The sequence below is a fragment of the Danio rerio genome, chromosome 18 (genome assembly GCF_052040795.2).
Source record: "Danio rerio strain M-AB ecotype USA chromosome 18, GRCz13ab, whole genome shotgun sequence".
In the NCBI taxonomy this organism is placed as follows: Eukaryota; Metazoa; Chordata; class Actinopteri; order Cypriniformes; family Danionidae; genus Danio; species Danio rerio.
The window spans coordinates 22,675,484-22,692,862 of NC_141038.1; positions in this window are offsets into that span (position 1 = coordinate 22,675,484).

Here is a 17,379-nt window from a genome sequence, read left to right on the forward strand (position 1 = left end):
TTTATTGTCTATTTTCCTCCCTCTATTGAGTTAAAATGTCACTAAAGATTCATTAAACTGGAACAAAAAAGATGCCGGTTTTTCTGATAATTCAAATCTTAATTCACTGCTTATGATTATTATTCATTCATTCATTCATTTTGTTGTCGGCTTAGTCCCTTTATTAATCCGGGGTCGCCACAGCGGAATGAACCGCCAACTTATCCAGCAAGTTTTTACGCAGCGGATGCCCTTCCAGCCACAACCCATCTCTGGGAATCATCCACACACATATTCATACACTACAGACAATTTAGCCTACCCAATTCACCTGTACCACATGTCTTTGGACTGTGGGGGAAACCGGAGCACCCAGAGGAAACCCACGCGAAGGCAGAGAGAACATGCAAACTCCAAAAGGAAACGCCAACTGAGCCGAGGTTCGAACCAGCGACCCTCTTGCTGTGAGGCGACAGCACTACCTACTGCGCCACTGCCTTGCCGATGATTATTATAAAATGGATTATTATTATCAATGGATGATGTCAGAAATGTACTTCACACATCAATTTATATTTAAGAACTTAGTAGACACTTTATTCCAAAGCAACAATTAAATGGCAACAACAATGGAAGCGATCAGACCAACTAAAGAGAAATAAAAGGGAGTTCTATGACAAATTCGGTGAATCTAATAAAGTATGTGTAGCATTTTGTAAGTAAATTGAGATGAAAAATAAAACAACCTTTCTTAAAAGTTCCTGAATTTTCCTGATTGGGTTGTGTTGGGCAGGTCATTTCACCAGCAGAAACTGTTTTAATTAACATAAAGAGTTTGTGAAATTTAATTTAGCGTATGTAAAATGGCATCACAAAGCACTGTAGACTTGCAGAGCACAGAGCAAGTTTCTTACAGGCACATCTGAAGAGGTGTATTTTGCTGTGGGGGTAGAGCCAGTACTTGTTTTTTTATGTTAACATCATTGCCTTTGACATAAAGGGTTCTGGATCATTCAGTTGATAGTACAAGCTGGAAGGCCTGCTAGGACAGCATTACAACAACCCAACCTGTACAGAACAAGCCCCAATAGGAAGGGCCAAATGTTGTTTAGGGCAAATCTTCAACGGTGGATCCAGCAGACTGCTTATCATCAATCAAATTCCTAAAGTTCCTGGCTGTCCTGGAAAATGTAATTGTTTATGTGACTAGCTTGTTGGAAAAGTTCTGTCTTGGCAGAGTTCAGGTGACTTTTCATTTCATACGTCGGTTTTTGTGGCCTCTGATGGTGCATTAAAAACTGTTGAGGTGATTTTGTACCCTGCATAAACATGTGTGGATTCTCAATCCAGCTGTTTTTCAAACATCCAGTAAGAAGTGTCTGTCATACTTGCTGAAATACCAGCAGCTATCTTTGCAGACTGAAATGAAAGGTAGAGTGGTATCACCATAGCAGTGATAGGAAATGCCATGTTTCTGAATGACAGATGCTACTAATACCATGTACCCCAATCACTAAATCATCATCTTATAATAATAAGGTTCTATTCAACATTTTTGTCAAAATTGAATTATTGACATATTCTTACAAAATGACAACTTATTTACATTATAGGTTTTTTATAAATAAGTTGTTTACATTTTAAGACTTTTTATTTAAAAAACAAATGTTACACACATACTATTTGCTATATGGAATGCAAAAACTTCGAAGCTCAATATCTCAAAATCATTCAGAACGCAGATAGAACCTTATAATTACAAGGTGATGGAATGTTGTAACTCTGATACTCTTCACCTCTGCAAGGACCTACCTGAGAGGTAAAATCTGACACATTGGAGTGTGGTTCCTGAGATTCCCTTTGTCATGAGGATTGACAGCTGGATTTGGAGGTGAACTGTGTCAAAAGCAGTGTCAAAATCTACTTCTCGAATTAAGACCAGTTACTGTACTGTGAACTCTGTGAGAGAAAAGCAGAGAGTTGTGTATCACAGTATGTAATAAATTGCAGAAGTGACACTGGTCTGCTGGGCTTGCCAAGTTCATACTGTGAGACCACAAGTTGGTTATCTGAGACAAAATTGGAAAATCCTAAAAGATTACAATATCTTATGCCTTAAACTGTTGTGTCTTTGATTTCACACACTTTTCCACTTTTTTGTCTTATGATGACCGCCACAAGAAACATCAATAGCAATAAAAAAATTGGTCATGTAGAAAGCTGTAGAGATGCATTTTTCAGATGGGATCCCTCTAGTCTAAAACATTGGCATATAATACACTTAAATATAATATACTTACAAGGGGAATTGATAAATACTATATTTGATAGAACTTCCATTGACTTTCCTTTTGTTTTTTTATAATTATTTTTTTCAGTGTTTTCACCTTTATTGGACTGGAAAATAAAGAGAATTGACAGGAAAGCATGTGGAGCAGAGAGAGGGTTAGGACCGGCATAGGACTGTGAGGCGGAATCTAACTCAGGTCGCCATGAGCATGAGTGCATGTGTCGACCCGCTCACCACTACACCACTGGTGCCGACACTTTCATTTTGTTTTGATTGATGATGGAAAACCTTGGGTGAGTCTTCTTCGGTGGTTCCATTATTAATGTCTCCTTATTGTTGTATAGTTCAGCCTCCAGCGCCTGAGCTGCAGCTCTGCACATGAAGTTTGGCCAGAAAAGAAATGGTCGTGCCCAACTGAGCATGGTTTTCCTCAAAGTTTTTTTTTTCCCCTTCACTTTGGTCAGTTGGTGAAGTTTGTTCTTTGCCACTGGCTTACTTGGTTTGGGATCTGTGGAGTTGTGCATTGATGGATTTGCTCTTCAGAGTTTGGACTTTGAGCAGTAATAATTAAACCACCCTGAACTGAACTGAACTTCAAATATAAAAACTGGACTGACACAGTTAAAACTTCTACAAACTAAAACTTCTATGTTAAGCTGCTTTGACACAATCTACATTGTAAAAGCGCTATAGAAATAAAGATGAATTAAAATGAATAATAGTATCTCTGACATTTTTACAACTGAGAACTTACAGTGTGTCATGAGGATCATATTGGAAGAGTCTCGCAAGTTACAATCATAAAGGACTAGTAATAATCACACAGTGTGTTGCTTAAGAGTGGGTTTCTATAGGAGTGAGATCATCCAAGCCTTCTTACTCAGATTACCAGCCCTCCTCGGGAGCACACCTTCTCAGAAATAAAGGTAGATATGCTGTCACTGGGGTGGTACACTTTAAAAAGACACTATTGTCCTTATAGGGTACAAATTAGTTTCTAAAAAGGTCCATTTCCTTAAAGATAGTAATCTGTTGGACATGTTATTGTATTGTTGCGGTAACTTACTGGCAGAAATCTTGCCAGCAAGTTACCGCAATTGCTCCTTTACCGTAACTTGCTTGTAAATGTGTTTTACATTAGCAAGGCCCTATAATGTAGTTTCATTTACAGTAAAACAGACTTACCGTAATTTTTTTTAATAGTAAAATGCCCTTTCACACATTTTAAATTTACAGTATGACCATTTTACAGTACTTTTACATTTTAGACTAGCATTCCAAACCTTTTTTATTAGTATTTACTATTAAACTTAATCTATTTCGAGGTCATGTACAACAGTGTTTTTATGATTCATAGTTATTATATCCATTTTAAAGGTAATTTTCATTCATCAATCTATTTTAAATACATTTTGTGATACAAGGCGTTAACTGATATTTTTTAATTAATGTAGCAGTACTTGATTGCTTTGAATACAGTAGAATACTGTCGATTTCTAATATGCAACAAGTTACTGGAAAAGTTTTACAATTACTCACAATGCAGTGCATATTACAGTGTGAACTGTAGAGAATGCATGTGGTATTTGATTGGCTGTTTTGCTGTAAATACATGTAAAATTGTGACAAAGTTTATAAAAATGTACCATTTGAAAGGGTACTGTCCCAGTGATTTTGGAGAATGCACCTATAGGTTGCCCTGTAGAACCACAGACAGAAGATAATACCAACAGGAACAGAATTTAGTTAGAGGAGCGCCTGTAAACTTCCAAACCCATAAATCACTTAATAATGAGTAATGCAAGTCTGTTTTTTGCCCTATGTGATGACAACTATGAAGTGAAGTCTTCAATCAAAGTTCACGTAAGTATTACAAGTTCAAAGTTCCGAATGAATATAAGGATGGGAATATGCTTTTAAAATGCTACATTTGTTACAATACCATGTAAGTAAAATTCTAAAGGGATGGTAATACGAATATATACTTGCAGAAATAATCTAATCTTACTGAAATAAAAGAGATTGTTATAATGCAAGTGGCTATTCAGGTCTGCTTAAATGCAGTGTTGAAAAAGAAAGATATTAAAAAAGAAATGTGTGAGAGCAGGTACTGTAGCAGAAATAGCTTGAGGGAGATCGAATGGAAAGCAGACAGGTTGTACATTTGCCTCAGAGAGAAAAAGGAAAGGAACGAGACAGCAGATGATGTGGAGAATTTTGTGCTAATGGTTTTTTATTTTATGAAAATAAGTCGATGAACGAGAGCCAAGAAAAAGACAAAGGAGAGAGGATACATTTAATGCCAGAGATTTTTGTTGGGGTAAAATGTAATTTTATCTAATACCTCTAATTAGTCAGAAAACTATTAATTGTACCCAATCATTTGAAAAAAAGTATAATCCTTGTCAAGGGTGGCATGTATGTATTTACTTAACAGTTCCATGACAGAATAGATGGTTTTCACCCCAGCAGGCACCTTGATGTCAAAACGACATAAAAAACACGTCAAGAATGGAAATCGATTTAATGTCAAAATGACATAAAATCAATTTGACATGTTTTTTGTATCGTTTTGACATCAAGGTGTTCGCTGGGACTGACGTCAAAATGCTGCATCAATACTGGCTGCAGGCCACACTCTCAGAAAAAAAGGTACGCAAGCTGTCACTGTGATGGCACCTTTTCAAAAGGTACAAATTGTAACTTTAATATTTATACCCTGCAGGATACATATTGGTACCTATACAAAAGGGATCCTCTTAAAACTTTTAGGTTCTAATATATACGGTTGAGGTACCAATATGGACCCTTTAACTACAAATGTGTACCTTTTGAAAAGGTACCACCCCAGTGACAGCTTACATACCTTTGTTTCTGTGAGTGTATTTGGATGTAAGCAACATTTATTACTATATTGTTCTGCTTATTTATGCTTTTTAACCTTAAAGTGTGTGTTAAAGCTGCTAAATCAAAAAGAGGACATAAGCAGAGAATGGCAAACGTTGTAAATGTATGTATAAGCAGTTTCAGTGGACTAGAAATAATACGAAACATGAATGCTTTGCCCTGTTTTCTTCATGTCATGTTTGTCCAAAACATGACAAGTTGATCATTAGGTCAGTTATGCCTACTGTTCTCGACCCCATAAATGACACTGTTACTTCACCTGATCTCTTTTTTTTGATTATGTTTCACGTTGACCACAACAATTATAATCGTTTAAGTTTAATACTGTTTTTGGGCCTCTTATCTTGCTCTTTTGTTTATTTTCGATGGCATTTTGCCACAACTTCTACTCGTTTTGACTTTGTTTATCTGAAGACAGATAAACGTACACAGCCATATATCTCAGTTTCAGCATCTCTGTGCTTTCAGCAGGTTTCCAAAAATAATGTGCTAAAAATATCAAACACACTTCTAATGGCCAGGCTTTTCTAGAAGATTCTCTGCACAGATTCATATTACAAGTCCTTTACTGGCACACATCTAGATGCTTCTCTATAGAACCACACGTACACAAGAACTAAAACCACAGGAAGGGAATTCAGATCTTAAAGGTTTGCCTGTAAACCTAAAAACCTTTACATCAATTAATCTTGAGTAAAGTTTCACCATATGTCCTGACGCATATTTTATAGAGGTAGTATCGAAGTACTGAATGAATAAATGGACAGGAATTTAAGGCATGACTTTTAACCTGTTTGACAGGTATATATATGACAAACAATGAGTAACACAATAATAAAGCAAACAACACTACAAGGCTGGAAATGTTTTTAAAATGTTTTGGATAGTAACACTATTCTTTTGAATAAGAAGTTTATTTAAAATCTTAAAAGTTTGATTTTTAACCAAACATTTTTGGAGATAATATTATACTCACATAAAACACTCCACATTCATGGTCTCATGTTGATTTGACATGAATGTAATGAAGTTTTACTTTAAATTGACATTTTAGATCATTACTGTAATGTGAAGGGACGCTGACGAGGAAGTGTGGATCCAAATGCAGTATTTATTTAACATAGATGGTCAGGCAAGCAACGGTCAACACAGGAGCAAACAGATGTAGACAGGCAAATCCAGAGTCATGGTCATATAACAGGCGGATGGTCAAAAGGCACGCAGCAGACAGCGTAAATAAACAAACAAATCAAAGCAATGGCCAAACACGGAAAGGCAGGGCAAAGGAAAACGTATGTCTGTGCTGCTTTTAAAGTTCATGTAATCAGTTCTGAACAGCTTCAGCTGTGTGTGTTTGCAATCAGCGGAAAACAGGAACAGGTGTGAGTGTGTGGTGCATGAAAGGATTTCTAGTTCATATGGTGACAGATTTGTAGTCCTGAGTGAAAGTGAATGATTCCCAGCGATCTACAAGCCCGGATTGCTGCTGATTGTGACAATTACAAAAGTTGACATACAAATTTACACAGTAAAAAATGCTGGGTTCCACACAATTGGTTTGTTGGTTAAACTTGTTGGTTTTTACCAGTTTAAGTGGACTGAATATGAAACAATTAAGATGTCCCAAAACATTTTATTTTATATATGTTTTTTTAAACAAACAGCAAACATCATTTTTGACAGTATTTAAAATACAAGAAATTAATTCATGGTTAAAATCATTTTGGTTTTGTTTTACATAAATGCTTTACATTCCTCAATAACTAATCATATTTTCAGACAATATAAGTAATTTATGAATGACATATATTATAAAAATGTGATTAAAGTCCAACTCAAATTATTCTTGAAAAACTTAAGATCAGTTGAAGAAAAGTTCTACTAATTTCATATAAAGTATAATAAATCTTAAATTAATTTAATTTAAATAAGGATCCAAAACAATTAAAGGATTCACAAAAATACTTAAGATAAGTTCTGGAAAATTCCTGATTTAATCATTTAATATTTAAATTTCCTAATAAATAAAAAGGGTTATAAACTATAATTCAATGCAAATGTCTTTACACTGTAAAACCCAAGTCAACTTTATCAAATTAAATGAGTGTAGCTAACTCTAAATTGACTGAAAGTTAATTTTACTGATTTGAAAAGAATTTCGAAGCCATGAGTTAAATAAATACCTCATTACTTCAGCTTAAATGAAGTAAGTTCACAGTACTCATTTAGATTATTTTTTTTTTAACTCAAATGGTTTGAGTTACCTTAATGTTTTGGGTCTTACAGTGTAATAATATGTTTAGACCTATTTGTGTTTACTGTTTACACAGTTGTTGTAATGTTTATAGAATAATAGGAATATAAATAATTACTGCTTATTAAATTTTCACTCCAAAATTGCATGTTTAAAAATGTAATCCACAGATAACCTATTTGAAGTGAAAAGTGCATCTCACGAAGCTGGCTGTGGTTGTAAAGTAATGAGAGTGGATTAGTCAGAGTCATGCCAGGCAGTTGTCCTTGAGTTGCATAGACTTTTTTTTTTGTCTAATTTGATGTGTGGGAAGTGGGAGGTTTTTTGGCTCTTATCTGTAACTCTCTAACAGATGCCATAGTGAAAGGTCTGGCTGTAGTTCAGCAGGGTAAAGATAAAGGAAAGCTCCGGATAGATGAGCAAACACATTCACCATTATGCAATCGGGAGATAAAGTCATAGGATGAGAATCAACAAACAGCTTTTTCTCTTTATATTCTTATTTAAAGTTAGTTCATCCAGGGCAATACCTTCATTTATTTTCTTTTTTTTAAAAAGTGAAGTTTATTTCAAAACAAATGTCGAGAGGATCACGTGCTTATGATTGCTTGCGGCTGGTCCCGCATTATTTAATTTATGATTCACCAATCAGATTTCTAAGCCACTATACCCTAAGTTCTATATAACAGCCATCTTCGTTGTGAAGAATCCCCCCTTCCACCCCTATGAACGTCACTGGTTCTAGTCCTTACCAAGCCAGCCGACTTTCTGTGCTGAGTTTAAAGGTTCTGGCTGTGCTCACGTGGGTTTCCCCCGGGTTCCCCGGTTTCCTCCCACCGTCCAAAAACATGCAACTTAAGTTAATTGACTATTCCAAATCAGCATCATAGACATGCTCCTAGTAGTAGTAAGGGCTCTCTCCCGCGACAGCATGCCAAACAAGCTTTATAATCAACCATCAGCTAAGTGTGAATTTTTGAAGTGAACTGGAGGCAAAGCAGAAGTGTTGTTGTTACTTTGCATTGGGGCAACATGATTCCAAATCACATCACCCTTTAGATTTATTGAAATGTTTATTGAATAAAGTGGTATTTATTTGTTTTTGAGCTGAGAAGTTGAAAACAATATATATGTTTAATGGAAAAATAAACTGAAATAAGGTCAGATTACAACAAATGACTATAATTACATTAACAGTTGATCCATTGTAAAAATCCAACTTACAAATTGTTAACTCAGTTTAAAAATTGTAAGCTAGGTGTCAGGGTTCTGTCACTCTGGTCATGTAAATTCTTGTTTCGGTGGCAGAATCCGGACACTAGTCATGTCTAGTCCTGTCCTGTTGTGCTCGGCTCAAGTTTTCTTGGGTCGAGCACTTGTTTCTGTCATTGTGTCTCCGTGTGTGCGCGCTCTTGTACTCGTGTTTGTGTTCGTCTGTCTGCAGCGTGGTGTTTCGTTCCCAGCGTCTCAGTCTAGTTGGTTTTGGTTTTGGTCGGCAATGGGATGAAGCATGCACGCTGGGTGTGTGAGTGCACGGTGAGTGTTTTCATTCATTGTGTGCTCGTGTCTTGCGTCTGTTGTCAAAGCACGTGGCTATGTGTTTACATTGTGGTCACGTGCTTTTGTGTTGTGCTTGTCTTGTCATGAACATGGTTAATGAGTTCTCTCATTGGCTGCATGTTCTTGTCCTGTTTTATGTGAGCGCATGGCTTGTGTTGTCTCTCTGTGTCATGCGCTCTCCCACTATTGTCTAGTCCCACCCTCTTTGTAACTCATTATTAGTTTGTCATGTTCACCTGTTTGTGTCAATTTACTTTTGCTTTATAATCCCCTCATGTTTTCAGTCCTGTGCCAGTTCGTCGTCTACACTCCCCTGTGTTCCTGCTCCAGTCTTGCCTTGTCTTGCCAGCCTAGCCAAGTTTGAGTGTTTTGTTAATGTTTTCCCCCTCGGGGTAGTTTTGTTTTGACTTTTATTTTTATTTTATTATTAATGAATACCCATTATTTGCTGCACCTGAGTCCTCGCTCCTTTCCCTAACCATGACCGTAACACTAGGTGGGCATATTTTGAGTTCAGAGTTGAATTTACTCATAGAAAGGGTTTAACTGCATGTTTGGAACTGTTTGTTCAATAAAAGTAAAAAATCAGTTCAAGAGACTTTGAATTTTGATTTCTTCCTTTGAGCGTTTACCACTGTAAAAAAAAAAGAAAAGAAAAAGCTGGGTTAACTTAATTTTTTCAAGCAACCAGCTGCAAAGAAGTTTTGAATTTTTAAAGCTTCAGTAATTGAAGTTGAGCCAAATTATTCCATAAATTATACGACTTAAAGGGCACAAATTTTAACCATTTTTCAAGAAAAGCAAATGAGCTGGTTCTCCCTGCCTACCATTACCACGTGTGTGTCAGTGCGTGTAGCCTTTTTTTTTTTTTTAGATAAACAGCACAATGACAGACAAGATTGAAGCTGATCTCCCTTAGTACATAAGAACTTTCACAACAATTATTTGAAATATTTGTTGTGAAGTTAATTCAAGCCTTTCTAAAGCGCTGAGTCACACACAATGTCATTATAAAGTGTGCATGCTAACACACACATCACATTTGATGATGATTGATGATCCCAGAAAGCTGAACAGATCTTTCAATTTCAGTTACTTTGTGCATGTCCTGTCTTGTGAATATGATTATAGGCGTAATACAGAAACTCCTGTCAAGTTGTGGTGGGCCTCAAAATGGGAGAAATTTAGATCCAATTTTAACAACAGAAAATTTAAAAAAGAGACTTATTGGGTTTCTATCACTCCAATATGAAAGTGGACACACTATACCTACACACAATTCTTTCCAAACAGCTTACAAACAAATATTCTCATCATGGGTGCCTTTTAAAAGATGTTGAAACCTAATTTTTGGTTGCATATTTTACATTGAATCTTCTCAGTTTATAATAAAACATTTTGTCATGATGAAAACAACAACAAAAACAACAACAGTAAACCTACAGCAGGCCCTTATTTCCAGATTAGAGCTTGCCAGTTCGAGAAGGTACTTTCCAGATTGTGTGCCAAACACACCTGACTGATGGTAGCAGGTGGAAATCTACTACTCTAGTAGTTCATAACAACAATCTGTTTAGTTTTATTATTATTATTTTCATTGGATTATATTTCAGCTTCACATGTCTGTGCAGAATGTTGTGGAACAGAGAATGGGATCTGACAGGCTGGAAAGCAGAATTCCTGTTCTGGTTTTGTTTAGATTTCCTGCTGTGTGAAGTCTGATGTTCTTTAAAGGATGTTTCATGATGTCTAAATTCCTCACATCAACTAAGATATATTTAATCTGCCCAGGAAAATTTAGCTTTCTTGTATTTTAAAAATCCCTTTTTTTCCAAAGATATTTTTTAAGAATAACATTAGATTCTTAAAATGTTTAGTCTCGGTTTCATTTTCTCGTAATAATGTTTCATTTTGACTTAATATTCGGGCATTCGGTCATGTCAGCCTGGTTTAGTTGCTGTCCAAAGGTGTATTTGTATTTGTGAAGAAAAACACTTGTCTGAAAAGACCTTGGGTTATTATTGTTAGAAAAGCAAACTTTGTGCTCACAAATGAGATTTATTAACAGGAGAACAGGATCGGATTGTTTTTATACATTTTAATGACTTTTATGTCAAATTAGGTGCCTCGGTATTCAGTATACAGTCATTCTGGGTGTAATTGATACATATTCGATATGAAAAATGTGCAGAACTGATAATGTTGATTTAAAATCAAAGTTTATATTTATAAATCTTGATGTTGTGCTGCTGGAAAAGTGCATCATTCATGCTGTATTAAACATTAGACATGCTTTAATTAAAAAAAAATATGCTGATTGTTATGCAGCTGTCTGGAATAGGTAAATCACGACAAGGTATGTTAGTCACATTTTATTTTGATGGTCATATTGTTAAATTTAAGTTACATTGCAACTAATTCTCATTAGATTATAAGTAGACTGTTAGGTTAGGGCTATGGTTGGGGCTAGGATTAGGGTTAGTGTAAGCTAACATGTACTTGCAAAGTTTCTTACAGTCGGTTAAATGTCAGTTGAAGAAGCAATATCAACAGATATTAAGCAGCCAGTCTACTAAAACTCAAATGGACCATCAAAATAAAGTGTTACCAGTATGTTATTCCCATATAACACCTGGTGAAACTAAAAACACAGGTTCATCCGAGTACTTTAAATCATCTTGTCTGTCAGTGAACACATTCACATGCAAATGCTTGCATTTCCATGTCCTTATCTATCACACTGCTGTTTTATGACTATAGTGCGTCCTCTTGTAACTGAATTATATGTAGGTTAGTGTATGCTTCATTTAGCCGTTTCCGCTTCTGTCAGCTTTACCTTTAATTAAAGAATAAACAACTATTATGGATTAGAACCATGTTTTTTATTTTTTATTTTGTAGCAAGTAGCCGTTATAGGCAGGATAAAGTACATATGTGATTGTTTTCACAGAATAAAAGCCCTACAGTCTTATACAATAGCTCAGATTAGCCTGTCAGGATTCATTCTGCTATTAAAACTGTTGCATGATGGAGCAGTGGGTAGCATGATCGCCTCACACCAAGAAGGTCACTGGTTCGTTGGGATTTTTGTGTGGAGTTTGCATGTTCTCCCTATGCTGGCGTGGGTTTCCTCTGGGTGCTCCGGATTCCCCCGCAAGTATAAAGACATGCGCTATAGGTAAATTGGGTAAGATAAAATTGTCCGTAGTGTCTGTTTGTGAATAAGTGTGCATGGATGTTTCCCAGTGTTGGTTTACAGCTGGAAGGCCATCTGCTGCATACAAAACATATGCTGAATAAGTTGGCGGTTCATTACGCTGTGGCAATCCCTGATAAAAAAAGGTACTGAGCTCAAGGAAAATAAATGAATGAATGAATTTAAAAATTACCCTCACATGGTTTTCCAAAATAATATTTATGCAGTGGAAACATTTTTATTTTGCGTGTACATGTTCTATATAAACCACATTCTTTTTTTCTTGGGCATAATGCAGCAGGCTCTATTGCATTGCACATCCCAAGACAGGTTAATCTGTTTTTCTATAAAATCTGAATCAACTGTTGCTCTGTGCAATTGTGAACTACACCCTCCCCAAAACACCTCATGGGCTGCCACACTAAAAAACAAAGGGCTTTCCTTTCCAGTAAGCAAGGGCTTTATTCTGAGAAAACAACTACCTAGATGTACATTATTGTGATTATTAGACAGCTACTTACATGGCATTAAAAACTAAACCATTAGACACCAAAGTTCATCTGAATTGTAGTACAATTTATGAACTCATTCATTCATTCATTTTCTTTTCGGCTTAGTACATTTATTAATTAGGGGCACCACAGCGGAATGAACTATCAACACATCCAGCATATGTTTTACCCAGCGGATGCTCTTCCAGCTGAAACCCATCACTGGGAAACACCCATACACTCTTATTCACACTCACACACTATGGACAATTTAGCTTATGTTTTTGGACTGTAAGGAAAACCGGAGCACCTAGAGGAAACCTACACCAATACGGAGAGAACATGCAAACTCCACACAGAAATGCCAACTGACCCAGCCGAGGCTCGAACCAGCAACCTTTTTGTTGTGAGGTGACATTGCTACCTACTTATTTTAATTTGCCCATTTATGAACTCTTTAACTAAATTAAAGCTGGGGAAAAATGGTTGAATGGAGCCTACACTAACTTACTTATTTAGTTACAATATGGAGCAAAGCATTCAAATACAGCAGTATAAAAGATAAGCATAAATAAATGAAAGTATTGATGTGAAAATGATCCGAACCACGATGAGCCTGTGTTATCAGTTTCAGCAGTTGCTATTTGGGAATAACAAAATATGGAATGACTTGATTGACCAATCAGGATCAAGCATTCCAGAGAGATGTGTAATAATGCTTGGATAACATGCCGACATCTCCTTTAAAAATAATGGCGGGGGCAAAAGTCAAAGAAACTACCTACTACTATTTTTGGAATGACTTATCGCAAGAAAAAATATTTTTAAGTTTCATAACATCGGTTAATTGAAATGCTATTAGTCCTTTTCAATAGCTTTTTATTAATGCAAATCTGAAATGAAAGGAAGTTACCGTCAGGGACTCTTTAGTGTTAGACATTTAAATACTTGACTTCAAAAAGAAACATAAAAACCAATGGGCTTTACATGTGTATTGTGTGGTAATCATTTTAGAAAAGTATATTTCAGGGATCCTGTATTAAGAACAGAGTCAAAGCTGAAAGGTTTGCTAATAAGCCCTTCAGCCAAGACATGAAATCAAACAGCCTCTCCTATCCTATTACATAAACAGACCCAATACAATATCAAATAAAATGACGTCAGTGTTCATAATGGATGCATCCATGCATAATGTACAAATATATTTGTACTAAGTGACACACCCAACGTACAACACATACTGTAGTAACACATAAATAGAAACAAGTTCCGTGCTGGAAACAACTAGTATCTTCTGAACAGTCCTGCAGTCTCCATTATACCATAGGCTGATTCATTAGGGTTGTGTAATCAGTGTGTGAGCCAACTCTGCATATCGTGTGTTACTGCAGTGACCGCAATGGTCTGGAACAGCCATGAGACCCTCATATATATGCACAACCTGTACATATACCACAAACCTTTTTTTATAGTAGGATCTTCATGGAACCATTAATGATGATGAATTATTGATCATATGTAACCCATACAGAGCTGTAAATATAAATATATATAATTTTCAGCTGTAACACAATTAGGTCTTTATATTAGTAAATTGTGTTTAATTTAATTTCCAATGTGCTTAAAAAATCAATATGGGTAATTATAATTTTATAGACTGCTGATATGAAATGTAAGAAACAGGATTTTTATTCAAGTGGTTGAGTCAGATATTCATTCATTCATTTTCTTTTCGGATTAGTCCCTTTATTAATCAAAGGTTCCCACTGCAGAATGAACCGCCAACTTATCCAGCATATAATTTAAGCAGCGGATGCCCTTCCAGCTGCAACCCATCACTGGAAAACACTCACACACTCTCATTCACACACATAAACTATGGACTTGAGGGGGAAAACGGAGCACCTGGAGGAAACCCATGTGAACACGAGGAGAACATGCAAACTCCACACAGAAATGCCCACTGGCCCAACATACTGTAACAGGTTCTAAGATTTCTCAAATATGAACAGGCTTTCTACAATCAGAACTGGGCTGAATCTTGACATAATGTGCTCATAAAACAAATTAAAATAAATTGATTTAAAGCATTTAGTTTAAAAGGACTGTCCCAGTGATGGTTGCAGCTAGAAGGGCATCCGCTGTGTAAAACATATGCTGAATAAGTTGGTGGTTCATTCCGCTGTGGCAACCCCTGATAAATAAAGGGACTACACTAAAAAGAAAATAAAAGAATGAGTTTAAAGAGACAGTCCACGCCAAAATATTAATTCTGTCATTATTTATCTACGCTCAAGAAACTTTCTTCTGTTTTAAAAAATGAGTGTTCATAATCAGACTTTTTTTTAGTTCCTATTGACTTCCCATTTAGTTCCATTGCGCAAAACTGTTTGCTCAAAAAACCCTCTGACAAACATTCTTTAATGTCTTTTTGCATTACACGAAACAAACATATAAAATCAGAATGACATATGAGATCATTTACAGTTATGGTGAACTTATTGTTTTAAGTGTTAATTTTAGAAATACTTTCCGTCAGGCTATTAAAACTATTTACTGTAAATTTGAAGGAAACACTACATTTTCAACTTACAATTTCAGTTAGACTGTCAATAACTGAAATAAACTGTCAAACAATGTCTGAAAAGTCACTATGGCTACAATGATCTAATTTTAATGTCTAAATATAGTGGGAAGAATATTTAATTGTGATGGAGCTGTGATAATCAAAGAAGTTAAAATAAATGTAAATATGTGTTTGTTAGCTTTCATTTATTTATCCATTTTCCTTCGGCTTAGTCCCTTTACTTATCTGGGGTCGCCACAGCGACTTATCAAGCATATGTTTTACGCAGCGGATGCCCTTCCAGCTGCAACCCAGTACTGGGAAACATACACACTTATTCACACACATACAATACAGTCAATTTATTCAGTTCACCTACAATTCACCTGTCTTTGGACTGTGGATAAAACCCAGAGGAAACCCATGCCAACATGAGGAGAACATGCAAACTCCACACAGAAATATCAACTGACCCAGCCGGTTAATACTTAAAAGTTAATACTTTTCTAGGTGGTTTCTGTGGCTGGAGTTAAATAGTTATATTAGCCAATTGTATGCCTTTTTCACGGAGAGCTTCAATAAATAAATGTTTATTGTTTAGCAGAGCTGAACGATTTAATTTGATTTAGTATCTAATGTACATGACCATTTGAAGTGTTTTTAAAATAAGTGTTGTGCATTAATTTGATTATTACAGTCAAACAATTTTAAAAAATACTGTTAATAATAACATTTAAAATAATTAGAATTTTAAAATGAAGATTTATTCCTGTAATGGAAGTCACTCCAGTTTTCTAATTTAGTTTTCACGATTAAAATGTGAGAAATTATCTTTTTTCAATATATGAGAACACTTTAATAATGTCTGCATATTAATTTTGGAGGGGGCTATTCATTTAATTTCAACCATTAAAATATATTAGTTTTATCAAATACTCCTTTAATAATGAATGCTAAAATAACTTCATAATAATAAATAGCAATACCATAGATGCAGTGCAATATTTAATAAAAACAGTAACAGGGTGGACAGTAACAGGAGTGAAATTTTTTGCAAAACCCAGGCATTACTTATATGGTGAACATCAGGCAAGCACATGATGACCTAAGAAAGATTTGAAACATGTTTAATAACTGTATTTCTCAAAATTACAAAAAAAGTATATTGTTTCCCCTGTAAAATGGGTAACAGGGTGGACGTGTTATGCTTTACCACAACAGAAACCTAATCTGAAATGTTGTGTGTTGAAAATAAGTGAAGTTTATTTATGAACTAATTTCGAGAGGATCAACTGCTTATGGTTGCTTGTAGCTGGCCCTGCATTATTTAATTTATGACTCATCAATCAGACGATTCCTAAGACACTATAAATACCCAAAGTTCTCCCCATGCTCCCCGGGTTCCCCGGTTTCCTCCCATCGTCCAAAAACATGCAACTTAAGTTAATTGACTAATCCAAATCGCCACCATAGACGTGCTCCTAGTAAGTAGTTATCTCTTAACAGCAACCACTATCTGTTCATTAGCTACTACAGCAGGAGAGTTCTCAAGATCTACCTGAGCTAAAACTCACCTCTCGCCCTGCAAATGGGAGGGAGCCCCAAGCTCGAGGATCTGAGCTCAGCATGCCAAACAAGCTTTATAATCAATCATCAGCTAAGTGTGAACTCTTGAAAAGATAGAATAACTCTGCTTCTTGTAGACAATTTCTCTTTATAAATTGTGAGAATTCCTGAAAATCATGTGACTAGAGGAGCAATCTGTGGTCATTTTATGGCAATTACAATTAAAGTAACAGGGGGGACATTCATTTCACAAAGACACACATTAATAAAAATTTTTTTTAACATATTTTAATTATTCAAAAAATATTATTTGGTGAGATGTTTTATATATATGACAATACAAAATACATGAAAAGTCTAGCATTTATTAGACTTTTCGAAGTTAGCCCATATTTGTAACTGATCATAAGCGTACATGACCTGGGACATGGCAATTCAGCTCATTGCAATGAAATCAAAGTAAATATTTTAAATTTAATTTAATTTTTAGGTCTTATTATTGTGTTCTATTGTGGAAATGGGATAATCTATCAGACAAGCTTTAAGGAATTTTTGAATTGCATTTTTAAA